At 35.1% G+C, this 15797-nt stretch overlaps 1 long non-coding RNA gene across 2 annotated transcripts; it reads right to left on the bottom strand.

Moving 5' to 3' along the window:
* Positions 1-5237: 5237 nt before the first annotated feature.
* On the bottom strand, positions 5238-15072 carry LOC144425589 (uncharacterized). Of its 2 annotated transcripts, XR_013477544.1 has the most exons (3): positions 14787-15072; positions 14554-14622; positions 5238-5530 (listed from the first exon to the last, which is right to left on the bottom strand). It is a non-coding gene; the product is annotated as an uncharacterized LOC144425589 (long non-coding RNA). The 2 variants fall into 2 exon arrangements; XR_013477543.1 differs by lacking the exons at positions 14554-14622; positions 14787-15072 and adding an exon at positions 7368-7460.
* Positions 15073-15797: the final 725 nt, after the last annotated feature.

Genomic DNA, 15797 nt, shown 5'->3' with positions numbered 1-15797 from the left:
GGTTTATTGCAAACGGGCACAGAGCATGTTTGATCTATTTAGAAAAAACCTCACATTAGACAACGCTATTTGTAGCCTATATTGTAATAATTCAGAATGAGCGTAGCATATAGAATGAGAAAAGATAATTTAGAAGCGACATTGCAAATTTATAACAATTATGGACGTTTTGTAAAGGCGTTTATTTTTAATTAGCATGGCAAAAGGGCTTAGAAAATTTGAAAAACGTTTTTTTCAGAATCGGCACAGGCTTTTTTAAAAAGGGCAGTGACTTGGGAGTATGGGGAAAAAAATTTCACCTAAAAGTGATTCGAATAATTTTTCCAGCCAAGCCCATGTTTATAGATTTCTGCTGGGATCTCTCAGAGGCCATAAATAAGCCAGAATCGCTGGAGCATGACTGGGTAGTGAGGGAAAATAAAATTCTTGAAAGAATCCTTCAAATAATTTTTCCAACTATTCTTATCTACTTTGTTTCTTGATAGCTTCAATCTGAGGTGCGCAACTTTTCGACGTCACTTGAGCGTTACGGGGAGGGGAAATTACCAAGTTGCCGGTGGTGAAATATTTGAATTGTTATTCTTTTTGACAATCGAGCATCGCTTTGCCTGATATTCCATTCCAAATGCTCAGAATCGTCCAAAATCAATAGTACTGAAGTGGGCGTGGCTTTACCCACGTTACTCAACCCTTAGGGGGCGAAGACTTTACTCCCACCCCCAATACTACTTGGAAAAGTTTCCAATACTCTGGCAAACGTTTTTCCGCCCCGGAAGCCGAGCTAAACATCCTCGAAACGGCGCCGAAATCACTCGAGCGTCTTCTTTGGCCCACTTCCTCTGGCCCGTTCATATGAACACCGTCCCCGACCTACATGACAAGTTTTGTCCGGATCGGCCCGACAGTTTTCCTGAGAAAGCTTCGTTTCACGCTGAAACCATAAATATACTTACGTACCAAGTTTCTTGCCCTACGCGCAACGATTTATGACACTGACTGTGCTTTCGCACTAGAGTGCTCTCGGTTGCCTAACCATCCAGGGACGGTCGCTTCGCTACCAACGAGGGGAATCAAGAGAGAAAAAATTTTGGACCAAGTAAAAAGCTGACGCTCATTTGATGTAGGATGGAAGCAGGAGGGTTGTGGCGCCGGAAGACTGGCGGATATTCGTAGTTTTATCAATTTTTTGGTCCGTGATCACTCAACCAAGACAAAAAAAATTTGTTATAAATTTACTTCAATTACCTTATATAACCCAAGTATGGCATCTCTATCTATTACCATTCTGTGATAAAAAATTTGACCATAAATCACTGAAGCGAGACTGGGGGGTTAGAGGAAAAAATTTTGACATCAAAATGATCAAATAATTTTACTAGTCATGCCCAGGGCTTTAGATTCCTAATAAGACCATTCATAGGCCTGCAATAAGCCAAAATCACTGTAGCATTACTGAGGGGGGGGGATCCATCTAAATCTGATTTAAATAATTTTTCTAGTCATGCACATGCCTTTAGAATCTCAATAAGACCTTAGCAGAAAAAAATATCTTGAAGAAAACATTAAACTCATTTTTCCTAACGTACCTATGTACTTTTTTCTCAATATCTTCATTCTGAGTAGCGCAAACTCTGGAGGGTTACAGGGACGGGGAATTCCCCAAATTTTCGGTGATGACATATTTGATTAATTGAGATTTGAGCAAGGCTTTTCCCGAAAGCCCGTTCCAAGTGCTCTTTGTCGTCCGATATGAATAATCGTTCAAGGGGGCGTGGCTTCCCACATTTTTCTCACCACATTCGGGGGGGGGGGGGGGGGTTGTGAGTCACTGCCTTCACGCCCAATATTGCTTGCAAAATTCCCAATACTCTGGCAAACGCTTTCTAGCCCCGGAGACGGAGCTAAACGGCTTCTAAAACCCAAAATCACTCTAGCTTGACTTGATTGAGAACTGATTGACCAATAACCAGCCTCGGGCCACTAAAAGCCCGTTTAGGCCCACTTCCTCTGGCCCGATCTTTTCTATGTTATCACGACACTATCCCCGGCCCACATGCCAAGTTTCGTCCTCATCGACCCGGCAGTTTTCTGGGAAACCTAGAATATACCCCCATGTCTCCGCACATCGGGTTAGCTATTTGATATTCGTGCAACGATTTTTGATTCTGCCTGTGCTTTCGCACTAAAGTGCTCTATTGTTGCCTAACAATCGTCCAAATATTACCAGTATCATAGGAGGTTTCTTTTTTCGAACTCTAAAAATCTTGCGAACTATCCTATCAAACAAGTGCCTTGATATAGTCGATATAAAACTATACGGATGTATTTCCATTGCGTTGCTTTTATGCTTAAAAATTTACCGCATTCGGATATTTATAGAAGCAGACGCTTGTCATGCCGTGACGCAGTTTCAGAACTTAATCGGATTAGCGATGTCGCGTAATGGAATAAACCATTACATCGCAGAATTAATATTAGCTTTTAGCAATATACTATTTTTAAAGAAATCGCAATGAATTTAAACCATAAGTTTACACATGCCATTAAAATCTACAGTAAAGAAACAATGAAGTTGCCACCCATTACAACGTCGCATATGCTTATAAGCTGTAAAATTACCAAGCATTTTTGTAATTTATCAATAAAATAAGCGTGAAGTGCATAAGTGGCACTTATTGCCTCAATTAAGATTTCACAGCGAGTGTCAGGAATGACGGTTCTGTATGAACTGTATATGTATTTTACATGTTTAGTAGCCAGCCTCTATAAGTTTTCAGATCAATTCCCGCCATCCCTACGCCAAAATGCAGACTCTCCCCCATCAGCTCTATGTTATGTAACCATGCTTTTTCGCAGATTTTAAATTGAATTATCTTCCTCTGATCTTTGAGAACTTGTTGTCTCAGTAACCGTTCTCATTCGCCGACTTATAGCCCGTGTAGAGGGAATGTTCAAACCAGAAAAAAAAATGTTGGAATTGAAAAAAAAAATTCATATAATTTAAGTTATGGTTAATTCACTGCATAGCTGTTATTCTTAAGTCTTGCGTCAATCCTTTTTTACTAAAAAGAATCCGACACTATCATTCCCAATAGACTCAGTAACTCTTGGCATTTTGTTGGTCGCACAATTTAGCTTAAAAATAAATCTTCTTAATTTTTGAAGCGAGTGAACTCGCTTTGAGAGAACTTCCTCAAGAAAATTTGAATGGTCGAAGATTTTTTTGCCGTTTCCTAGAAATTATGTATCGCAAAATTAACTTTAGTTTTTTGCAATATTCTATTTTTTGAGAAATCGCAACGGATTTTAAAATATTAGTTTACATATGCTATTAAAATCGACAGTAAAGTAATTTTGTTACTTTCAGTTGAGGGCTCGACACCTTGCTTAGAGCAAACTTGCAACTCTTTAATCAGTACTATTTCTACCTTTTGTTGAGAGATCAGGATCTTGTATTAAGCAAACATTCATCTCTTCTAATAATAATCTTTCCACTTTTAGTTAAGTACTCGGGTTCTTGCTTCAAGCATACTGGCCAGTCTACTTTTAGTATTCTTCCACTTTTAGCTGAGGGATCGGGATCTTGCTTTGAGCAAACTTTTAACTCTTCAATCAGTACTCTTTCCACTTCTAGTCGAGGAATCAGGATCTTGCTTTAAGCAAACTGGCAACTCTTCTATCAGTATTCTTTTTGATTTTAGCTGAGGGCTCAAAATTTTTGCTTTATGCAAATTGTAAACTCCGTTTTTAATATTCTTAACACTTATTTGTTGAAGGCTCGGGACCTTGCTTTAATAATTTTTACACTTTTTATCGAGAGCTCAGGGTTTTGCTTTTAGCAAACTTGTAACTTTTCTATCAGTAAGCTTTTAACTGAGTTGAGGTCTCAAGACCTTGCTTTGAGAAATCTTGTAACCTTCCATTAGTTCTTTTTCTACCTTTAGTCAAGGGTATGGCAAGAATACGTACACCATTCCATAATAGCGTAATACGTACACACTCATTGCAAATTATATAAACGCTATTGTCTTTGAATTCCGCTTATTTTATCTTCCTGTCTAACTCTTCTTTTGTTGGCGTTTGTTGACCTTCATGCTTCAATTTTTCGAGACGTGGTAGAGGTCATGGGAGTGGTGGGCAGGATAACGGTTTAAGAACGACAATTGTTTCCCCCAACTTTAACCGATGTAACACATGTTGGAACTTTTGCCGCAGCAATTGGGAAATAAGAATAGGACGGTGGCTTCCAATGCAGTATAACTAGATAATAGTCCGGTATTCATTTACTTTTATTCATTTTTGATAGTCGCAGTAGCCTTTGGACCTTCAGTGATCACCCGGAATTTTGCTCAGAGTCCCATTTACTTTTGAGTGCATGTACGACACCACCATAATCCTATGTTATTTCAGTAACTTTTCGCATTTCAAAGGTCACCCATAACTTCTCTAAGAGGATGGGTCTTTTTTACCTCTGAATAAGTTCAACAAGACATTTCTGTATAGTTTCAGAACTTCTAGTTCATAGAACTTCTTGTCGCCTGAAACTTTGCTCAAAGAAGATTTTTTTTCACTCATGTGTGAGTACATAAAATACCCGCAATAATACCGAATTTCTAATGCACTTACTGCAATGTACTTCTCTGTTAATTGGTTGATACATTTCCGTCGCATTATCGAATCAGGGAAGTGTTAGGATGCGGTGCCAAAAAACCCTTGAACAAATTTAGCATTGCTCAAAGTCAATAAACGCCATACAATTTCATAGAATGAGTCGGTAAACATTGTTATATTTCTACCTATTCAGGTAATTTCAAACTTTGCGTTCCTTTAAGATAAATTATTGTAAATTTAACGAACCTAATCCGTACTCAAACTGATCCCGCTGAGAAACAGCATTATGAAAAACAATAGATTTTACACAGAAACTAAATTTATTGCTTGTTTATTAGGCAAATTTGTAACATCACTATATTCATATTCCTAAACGTAATTAAATCAAATTTAAATGTCTAAACCATGCCAAATAAATATCAAACAGAAGCTTAATTTATTAATAGGTAATTAGTTCTTTAAATTTCTTGTTTAACTGAAATCCAATTTAACGAAAGTGTTTGCAGAACTGAAAAATTCAAATCGAAAAATTGAAAATTTCTCCATCAAACGCAATTTAGTTTAACTAATTATGCTAATTTAAATTATTAATTGATATTTACTGTTATATACTGTATTTACTACAAATACCAAACGTTTAAATTTTAAATCAGGATTCAATGATTTATGTTTCATTGATGATGGATCCAGAGTGAAAAAATACAATCAAGCAGACATTTAATTAGATCATTAGATCTCACAAAATAACTCCGTTACGCTCCCAGGTAGGAGCAGCATTCGCCATCCCTTGATCATGATAATTCGGTTTAGAATTAACATCGAGATAAACATTTGTACGATCTTTAAAATCAATTCCCGTGAATGGAATACCATCCCGACTCCATTTAATGAATGAATCTGCAGGTGTGACGTCACCAGTCTTGAAAAAAAAATATTTAGATGACATATATCACGGGATTATGCTTGATCGCCCATTTAATTTCATAAATTACCTAAAATCGCATTACAAAACGCATAATAACGATGTGTCATAAATTAGTGATATGCATTGCCCATAGTCTTGTCCATGGGACATATTTTATGTCCGATTCCATCTCATAGCAGTTAATGCTTGTTCCATCACATCACATGGGACGTTTTTCATGGGAATCACATTTATTTGTGTCGCTGTTCCACCATGAATTAAATAATGGATACAATTATTACAAAAAAGGGAGAAGGAAAACATTTGAAAGGTAAAAAGCAAGGTTATCTTTTAGCAAAGACTAAGGTTATCCATGACGTAATCAAGGTATGACACGACAAATGTCTCATGGAAAATACTTGTGTGCTGTCTCTCATTCCATTCGCACAGTCAAGCCTGTGCATTACCACTAGCCTAAACCAGCGATTCCCAAACTATGGGTCGCGACCCACTGGTGGGTCGCAAGAGGAATCTCAGTGGGTCGTGAAAAGATGTAGAAAGCTTTGATTAATTATACTGGTTATTAGGATCGGTGGCAAAGCAAATTTAAAAGCGAAATAAATGTGAAGTCTATTATGGAAAATAGCAAGAAACAAGCTCATCTCTCTGACTAGCTTCACTGAAAATTCAATTTGAGAAAATAATTGTGTTTCCTCCATCAATGTTTAATTAATTTTTTAAAGTTGAATGGGTCGCCACAAGCCATGGTAAAAAATAGTGGGTTCCAACTCTAAAAAGTTTGGGAACCATTGGCCTAAACTATTGACTCACAATGCTTGACCCGGTCAAAATGCGATATATTATTGTCGACCCATGCTTGGTCAAATGTGAACGCAAGTATTTCTAGTCTCTCACGTGTTATCATGTAATCCTTCATATTCATGCGCTTGGTGAAGATTTGTCCGAATGTATTAAACTGCAAAATTACTATATTACTAAACTTTAAGAAGTTCAGAGCAAGACGAGTCTTCTGATTAGTAGGTTGTTAAAAACGACTATAAATAAGTTCCAATGTACGACGAAGAAGCAAGATAAAGCGAGTGTAAAAATAATGCCAACTTCATAACAAAACAAAGTCAATCATTTTGAGTCAATAGTTTAGGCTAGTGGTCTTGTGGTAATGCCTAGGCTTGACTATGCGAATTGAATGAGAGACAGCACACAAGTATTTTCCATGAGATATTTGTCGTGTGATATCTTGATTACGTCATGGATAACCTTAGTCTTTATGATTTTACCTTTCAAATGTTTTCACTTTTCTTCATTAATTGTATCCATTATTTAATTCATGGTGGAAGAGTGACACAAATAAATGTGATTCCCACGGAAAACGTCCCATGTGATGGGATGGAACAAGCATTAATTGCTACGAGATGGAATTGGACATAAAATATGTCCCATGGACAAGCCTGTGGGCAATGCATATCACCAATATATGACACCTCGTTATTTTGCGTTTTGTTGTTGCTCATGTACCAATTTAAAGCTTTATTACAACGCTGGGTTTGCGCCCAAGTTGTGAACTTGAGGTGGAATTAATATGGGTACAAATTTCAAATATCGATGGACATTAACGCCAAGACAATCAAAAACTTTGCAAAAAAACTTCTGAGTAAATTTATCCAGAGTCAGAAACAGATAAAAAAAAGTATTCGATATACCGCCTGAACAGTTGTAGATAATGAACCAACCCAATTTGTCTCAAACATCTTTGACTAACACTTTGCCCATCTCGTAAGGTATTTTATATTCCTACATATGAGAATAATTGGCATAACCTTATGATACTAACCATTGGATCAAAGTTGATCCTCATATATATATGAACCCACGTCTGTTTCGTTGGAATATTCTTTCTCAAGTAATTCATATTCTCATTGTAAGATTCTTCATTTCGAATCAAACCAACTTCTCCATTACGTTTCTTACAGATATCAACTGCTTTGTCATATTTGACATTCTGCTTATGATATATCACAGCGAAATAACAGATATTTTCTATCTTCAATTTGCAGTTTTCTGGAATAAAATACCTGTACATGTGAAAATTTATCGAGTAATAAATATTGATCAATCCATGTTTTGAAAAAAGGTGCACCTTCAAAGAGTACTTCAATATCCCAAATCAAACTAACCGGCTTGAGAAAATCTAATTAAACCAATAAAACAATGAATATGTTTTTTTTTTGGTTGTAATTATGCAGAAGAAATTCCAATAACATTTATAACTTGCTGGCATTACTCGGTTTCGGCTCCATCGAATGTAGGGATATCGTTTTGTTTTATAATCGCTTTAATTCGAATGATACATCAACTATTCACAAATTACAACTTGGATTGGATAAATTATTCACCTGGAGGAGGAGTTGGTTTCAATGTTCCTCGAGGCTTTGTTGTTGGTCTGTTAATCCGCCCGGATCTATTTGGAAGCTTCTGAGACTTCTCCATAACAGCAAGTCTTTGTTCAATCCTGGATATTGCTGAATTATCATATAATTATTATTAGACACCTCCTCCATATATCTACCACTTTCCAAAACAACAACGCCTTTATGCGAGTTTCAATCGTTACAAATCTCTAGCGTTTTTAATTGTTCATTGGTAGAAATGAAAAATTAGTGGCATATTCACTGATTTTAAACATACTCTGATGTTTATAAGATAGTTCTGATATTCCTTCGGAAAAATGATGTTCTGTTGAAATGTTTTCTGGTTTTTTTCATTCATATTACAGCCACGGCAAGCATTTTCGTGTGATGTGTTTCGTTGCAGTAATTTAAAAAAATATCATTTCTTTACTTAAATAGTTTGGGAGAATGTTTTCACTGCATAAACTGTCTACCAACTTTGCAATGAAATATTTCGTAAGCAATTCTAATTTGTAAAAAATGCCCCCCCCCTGTTTCATACGTTACAATAATTTACTTCTGACAAACACAAAATCCCCAGGTCGTACAGATTGTTGAAAAATGCTACAAATAGAATTCTCATCATGTTTATGGGATACGTATTCGATTTCGGAGATGTCCCATTTTCCCTAAAATATATCCCAGTAAATGTACTCACACTGCACTAAAATATTTCCCAGCAAACTACAATGTCAATAACGAAAATTATTCGACATATTTTACCTTTCTCCATCTTTTCGTTGTCATCTCTCAACTCCTCATTCATTTCTTGTACTTTAATCAAATTTAATGATAGAATAACATTTAAAATAACATTCAGCTGCTCAATATGAAATATTATATTAAGGATTTCAAAGCAGTAGTTAAAATAGCCATGTTTGTCATAGCAGTTACCAGAGTCCAGAAAATATGTAAAACATCTCTATAAGCTAGAACAACGGTATTCAGGCCCTTTTGATGGTTCTCACCTCTCTTCATCTTATTGTTTTCTTCTACCAACTTTTCATTCATTTCTTGAATTTCAACCAAGTCTAAAAATATGAATATCCAGTAGATCAAGACACACATTCGTTGCAGTAATGAAAATCTGGAACTTTTGCAACAAGTGGGAAATAAAAATCTGACGGTGGCTTCCAATGCAGTATAACTAGATAATAGTCCGGTATTCATTTACTTTTAATTTTTGATAGTCCCAGTAGCCTTTGGACTTTCAGTGATCACCCGGAATTTTGCTCAGAGTCTCATTTACTTTTGAGTGCATGTACGACGCCACCATAATCCTATGTTATTTCAGTAACTTTTCGCATTTCAAAGGTCACCCATAACTTCTCTAAGAGGATGGGTCTTTTTTACCTCTGAATAAGTTCAACAAGACATTTCTGTATAGTTTCAGAACTTCTAGTTCATAGAACTTCTTGTCGCCTGGAACTTTGCTCAAAGAAGACTTTTTTTCACTCATGTTTGAGTACATGAAATACACCGCAAAAATACCAAATTTCTAATGCTCTTACTGCAATGTACTTCTCTGTTAATTGGTTGATACATTTCCGTCGCATTATCGAATCAGGGAAGTGTTAGGATGCGGTGCCAAAAAACCCTTGAACAAATTTAGCATTGCTCAAAGTAAATAAACGCCATACAATTTCACAGAATGAGTCGGTAAACCTTTTTATTTTTTTACCTATTCAGGTAATTTCAAGCTTTGCGTTCCTTTGAGATAAATTATTGTAAATTTAACGTACCTAATCCGTACTCAAACTGATCCCGCTGGGAAACAGCATTATGAAAAACAATAGATTTTACACAGAAACTGAATTTATTGCTTGTTTATTAGGCAAATTTGTAACATCACTATATTCATATTTCTAAACGTAAGTGAATCAAATTTAAATGTCTAAACCTTGCCAAATAAATATCAAACAAAAGCTTAATTTATTAATAGGTAATTAGTTCTTTAAATTTCTTGTTTAACTGAAATCCAATTTAACGAAAGTGTTTGCAGAACTGAAAAATTCAAATCGAAATATTGAAAATTTCTCCATCAAACGCAATTTAGTTTAACTAATTATGCTAATTTAAATTAATAATTGATATTTACTGTTATATACTGCATTTACTACAAATACCAAACGTTTAAATTTTAAATCAGGATTCAATGATTTATGTTTCATTGATGATGGATCCAGAGTGAAAAAATACAATCAAGCAGACATTTAATTAGATCATTAGATCTCACAAATAACTCCGTTACGCTCCCATGTAGGAGCAGCATTCGCCATCCCTTGATCATGATAATTCGGTTTAGAATTAACATTGAGATAAAATAAACATTTGTACGATCTTTAAAATTAATTCCCGTGAATGGAATACCATCCCGACTTCATTTAATGAATGAATCTGCAGGTGTGACGTCACCAGTCTTAAAAGAAAATAATTAGATGACATATATCACGGGATTATGCTTGATCGCTCATTTAATTTCATAAATTACCTAAAATCGCATTACAGAACGCATAATAACGATGTGTCATATATTAGTGATATGCATTGCCCACAGGTTTGTCCATGGGACATATTTTATGTCCAATTCCATCTCATAGCAGTTAATCCTTGTTCCATCACATCACATGGGACATTTTTCGTGGGAATCACATTTATTTGTGTCGCTGTTCCACCATGAATTAAATAATGGATACAATTATTACAAAAAAAGGAAGAAGGAAAACATTTGAAAGGTACAAAGCATAAAGACTAAGGTTATCCATGACGTAATCAAGGTATGACACGACAAATGTCTCATGGAAAATACTTGAGTGCTGTCTCTCATTCCATTCGCACAGTCAAGCCTGTGCATTACCACTAGCCTAAACCAGCGGTTGCCAAACTATGGGTCGCGACCCACACGTGGGTCGCAAGAGGAATCTCAGTGGGTCGTGAAAAGATGTAGAAAGCTTTGATTATTTATACTGGTTATTAGGATCGGTGGCAAAGCAAATTTATAAGCGAATTTTGAAATAAACTGCAACTTTTCAATTTTTTACGTCTAAAACTATCTGAAATTGAAATAAATGTCAAGTCTATTATGGAAAATAGCAAGAAACAAGCTCATCTCTCTGACTAGCTTCACTGAAAATTTAATTTGAGAAAATAAATTTGTTTTCTCCATAAATGTTTAATTAATTTATTGACGTTAAATAGCCGTAAGCTGTGGTAAAAAATAGTGGGTTCCAACTCTAAAAAGTTTGGGAACCACTGGCCTAAACTATTGACTCACGAAGCTTAACCCGGTCAAAATGCGATATATTATTGTCGACCCATGCTTGATCAAATGTGAACGCAAGTATTTCTAGTCTCTCACGTGTTATCATGTAAAACTTCATATTCATGCGCTTGGTAAATATTTGTCCGAATATATTAAACTGCACAATTACTATATTACTAAACTTTAAGCAGTTCAGAGAAAGACGAGTCTTCTGATTAGTAGGTTGTTAAAAACGACTATAAATAATCTCCAATGTACGACGAAGCAGCAAGATAAAGCGAGTGTAAAAATAATGCCAACTTCATAAAGAAACAAGATCAATCATTTTGAGTCAATAGTGTAGGCTAGTGGGCTAGTGGTAATGCACAGGCTTGACTATGCGAATGGAATGAGAGACAGCACATAAGTATTTTCCATGAGACATTTGTCGTGTCATACCTTGATTACGTCATGGATAACCTAAGTCTTTATGCTTTTTATCTTTCAAATGTTTTCACTCCTCCTTTTCTTCAATAATTGTATCCATTATTTAATTCATGGTGGAAGAGCTACACAAATAAATGTGATTCCCATGAAAAACGTTCCATGTGATGGGATGGAACAAGCATTAATTGCTACGAGATGGAATTGGACTTCAAATATGTCCCATGGACAAGCCTGTTGGCAATGCATATCACTAATATATGACACCTCGTTATTTTGCGTTCTGTTGTTGCTCATGTGCCAATTAAAAGCTTAATTACAACGCTGGGTTTGCCCCAAGTTGTGAACTTGAGGTGGAATTAATATGGGTAACAATTTCAAATAACGATGGACATTAACGCCAAGACAATCAAAAACTTTGCAAAAAAACTTCGGAGTAAATTTATCCGGAGTCAGAAACAGATAAAAAAGGGTATTCAATATACCGCCTGAACAGATGTAGATAATGAACTAATCCAATTAAACATCTTTGACTAACACTTTGCCCATCTCGTAAGGTATTTTATATTCCTAAATATGAGAATAATTGGCATAACTTTATGATACTAACCATTGGATCAAAGTTGATACTTATATATATATGAACCCAGGTCTGTTTCGTTGAAATATTCTTTTTCAAGTAATTCATAATCGCATTGTAAGATTCTTCATCTCGAATTAAACCAACATCTGCGTTACGTTTCTTACAGATATCAACTGCTTTGTCATAGTTGACATTCTGCTTATGATATATCACAGCGAAATAACAGATATTTCCAATCTTCAATTTGCAGTTTTCTGAAATAAAATATCTGTACATGTGAAAATTTATCGAGTAATAAATATTGATCATACCTTGTTTTGAAAAAGGTGCACCTTCAAAGAGTACTTCAATATCCCAAATCAAACTAACAGGCTTGAGAAAATGTAATGAAGCCAATAAAACAATGAGTATGTTTTTTTTTGGTTGTTATTATGCAGAAGAAAATTCAATAACATTTATAACTTGCTGACATTACTCGGCTTCGGCTCCATCAAATGTAGGGATATCGTTTTGTTTTATAATCGCTTTAATTCGAATGATACATCAACTATTCACAAATCACAACTTGGATTGGATAAATTATTCACCTGGAGGAGGAGTTGGTTTCAATGTTCCCCGAGGCTTTGTTGTTGGTCTGTTAATTAGCCCGGATCTATTTGGAAGCTTCTGAGGCTTCTCCATAACAGCAAGTCTTTGTTCAATCTTGGATATCGCTAAATTATCATATAATTAATATTAGACACCTCCTCCAGCTATCTACCACTTTCCAAAACAACAACGCCTTTATGCGAGTTTCAATCGTTACAAATCTCTAGCGTTTTTAATTGTTCATTGGTAGAAATGAAAAATTTGTGGAATATTTGCTGATTTTAAACATACTCTGATATTTATAAGATAGTTCTGATATTCCTTCGGAAAAATGAAGTTCTATTGAAATGTTTTCTGTTTTTTTTTCATTAATATTACAGCCACGGCAAGCATTTTCGTGTGATGTGTTTCGTTGCAGTAATTTAAAAAAATATCATTTCTTTACCTGGATAGTTTGGGAGAATGTTTTCACTGCATCAACTGTCTACCAACTTTGCAATGTAATATTTCGTAAGAAATTTTAATTTGTAAAAAATGCCCCCTGTTTCATACGTTACAATAATTTACTTCTCATAAACACAAAATCCCCAGGTCGTACAGATTGTTGAAAAATGTTACAAATAGAATTCTCATCATGTTTATGGGATACGTATACGATTTCTGAGATGTCCCATTTTCCCTAAAATATATCCCAGTAAATGTACTCACACTGCACTAAAATATTTCCCAGCAAACTACAATGTCAATAACGAAAATTATTCGACATATTTAACCTTTCTCCATCTTTTCGTTGTCATCTCTCAACTCCTCATTCATTTCTTGTACTTTAATCAAATTTAATGATAGAATAACATTTAAAATAACATTCAGCTGCTCAATATGAAATATTATATTAAGGATTTCAAAGCAGTAGTTAAAATAGCCATGTTTGTCATAGCAGTTACCAGAGTCCAGAAAATATGTAAAACATCTCTATAAGCTAGAACAACAGTATTCAGGCCCTTTTGATGGTTCTCACCTCTCTTCATCTTATTGTTTTCTTCTACCAACTTTTCATTCATTTCTTGAATTTCAACCAAGTCTAAAAATATGAATATCCAGTAGATCAAGACACACATTCGTTGCAGTAATGAAAATATGATTGGGACATAAAAATAGAAGACTCTGTTCCTCGCTTTGGTAAAACTGTGTTATTGCAAAAAACCTTCCGGCACTGAAAATATGAAAAAGATTAAGAATAACTTAGAGCGTTGAAAACTCGAGTATGATTTAATGTTGATAGCGATGGTTAGCACTTGACTTTACGGAATTGCAAATCATTTCCCCAAGTTTAGCAATTACAGTATAACAAGCATCACACTGTTGCAATAATCTTTCCTTCCTTCCACCAACCTTCCTTCAATTCTCTGATCTTATCAGACTGTTTCGTAGTTTCCCTCAATAGATCGTTTATTTCAAATCTAACAATGAAAGCTACAAGGAGATTCTTATGAATTAATATCGCTTAAGGTCTTTAGTTCACTTTCTTACATTTTTTGGAGCTTTCACTCATTTGTTTCGAAGGATGATTTTTTGTTAAACAGTTGGCTGTATGTTCGAGTACTTAGGGTTGAAATAAAAACTTAAAATAAACAGAACAGAAATCACAAAGTGTGGGAAAATTTGCATTTTACTGTAATAAGAAACTATCGGCACTGAGCAAAAATTTCTTTACCGAAACTCTCCATTTTTTCATCAAACCTGTTTTCCAATTTTTTCAATCCTATTCTGATATTTGTGATATCTAAATAAAAGTTTTTTTTTTTAGATTCGATTGCATCATGCAAAATATCGAAAAACCTTATTTCTTGGTAGATAATAACGCAAAACTCAGCCTAATTAAAACAATAGTTTGTTAATTACACAACTTAATTACACTTACACAAGAAGATAAAGAAAAAATTTTACCCAAATTTCTGGATGCCAAATCAAGACAGCTAAGGACAGTACTATTGGACTTGCATGAGATCGGATATTCTTTGGTATGTTTATCAATGTCAAAAGTTAGTCTGCTCGAATCACGATGTGCAATCTGACAACCAGGCTTGGGTGAACAGTGAAACTCGGTTCATCTTGACACCAGCATGAAGCGATGACCTAGATTAATATGAAAACTATTGAGATTTTCATTTCGTGGTTTCAGTGTAGAAAAGTAAAAACTAAATTAAAAAAAATTTAAGTTGAAATTAAAAAGTTCATTCCGTTATGTCAATCTAAAATTAAAAATTAAAAAGCATTTTCCAAGGAATCATGGTTTTTCCAAACGGACACAGAGCATGTTTGATCTGCTTTGAAAACCCGTACATTAGACAACGCTATCTGTAGCCGAGATAGTAACAATAAAAAATGAGCGTAGAATTTATAGCATAGGAAAAGTTAATTTGGAAGCGACATTGCAAATTCATAAAAGATATGACCGTTTTGTAAAGCGTAGTCGATTTAAGATAAAGGCATATGCTTTTAAAATGGGGCGTAAAAAATTTTAAAAATGATCATTTCAGAATCAGCTCAAGCCTTTTGAAAATAGCATAGGTTATCCACACGTGGCCTTATTAGAAGGTGTATAACATTTTTAGAGCGACATATGCTAAAGTAGCGGTGATCTTCTATAAAGACGGAGTGGCTTTGTTTAACTGTCTATGAAGCATATTGATAATTATTTGCTACTCTCCTTGCTTATATCGCACTAATGATCAGAATATTTGTGTTATTATATTGATGTTGGCCATAATCTATCAACACATATTGCAGTCTCCTGGAAGTCTTGACAACATACAGAAGAAGTCGCTCCTTCGTCCATAGCTGCGAGGGGAATCGTAAGAAAACGTTTCGGACAAGGTAAAAAGCGGACGCTCCTTAGGTGTGCGATGGAAGAACATAGGTTGTTGCGCCGTACGAATGGCGGAAATTGTCCAGCGC

Source organism: Styela clava, chromosome 8 (genome assembly GCF_964204865.1).
Source record: "Styela clava chromosome 8, kaStyClav1.hap1.2, whole genome shotgun sequence".
NCBI lineage: Eukaryota > Metazoa > Chordata > Ascidiacea > Stolidobranchia > Styelidae > Styela > Styela clava.
Note: the sequence above shows the minus strand (reverse complement) of the source record. Positions and strands in the feature narration are given on the sequence as shown.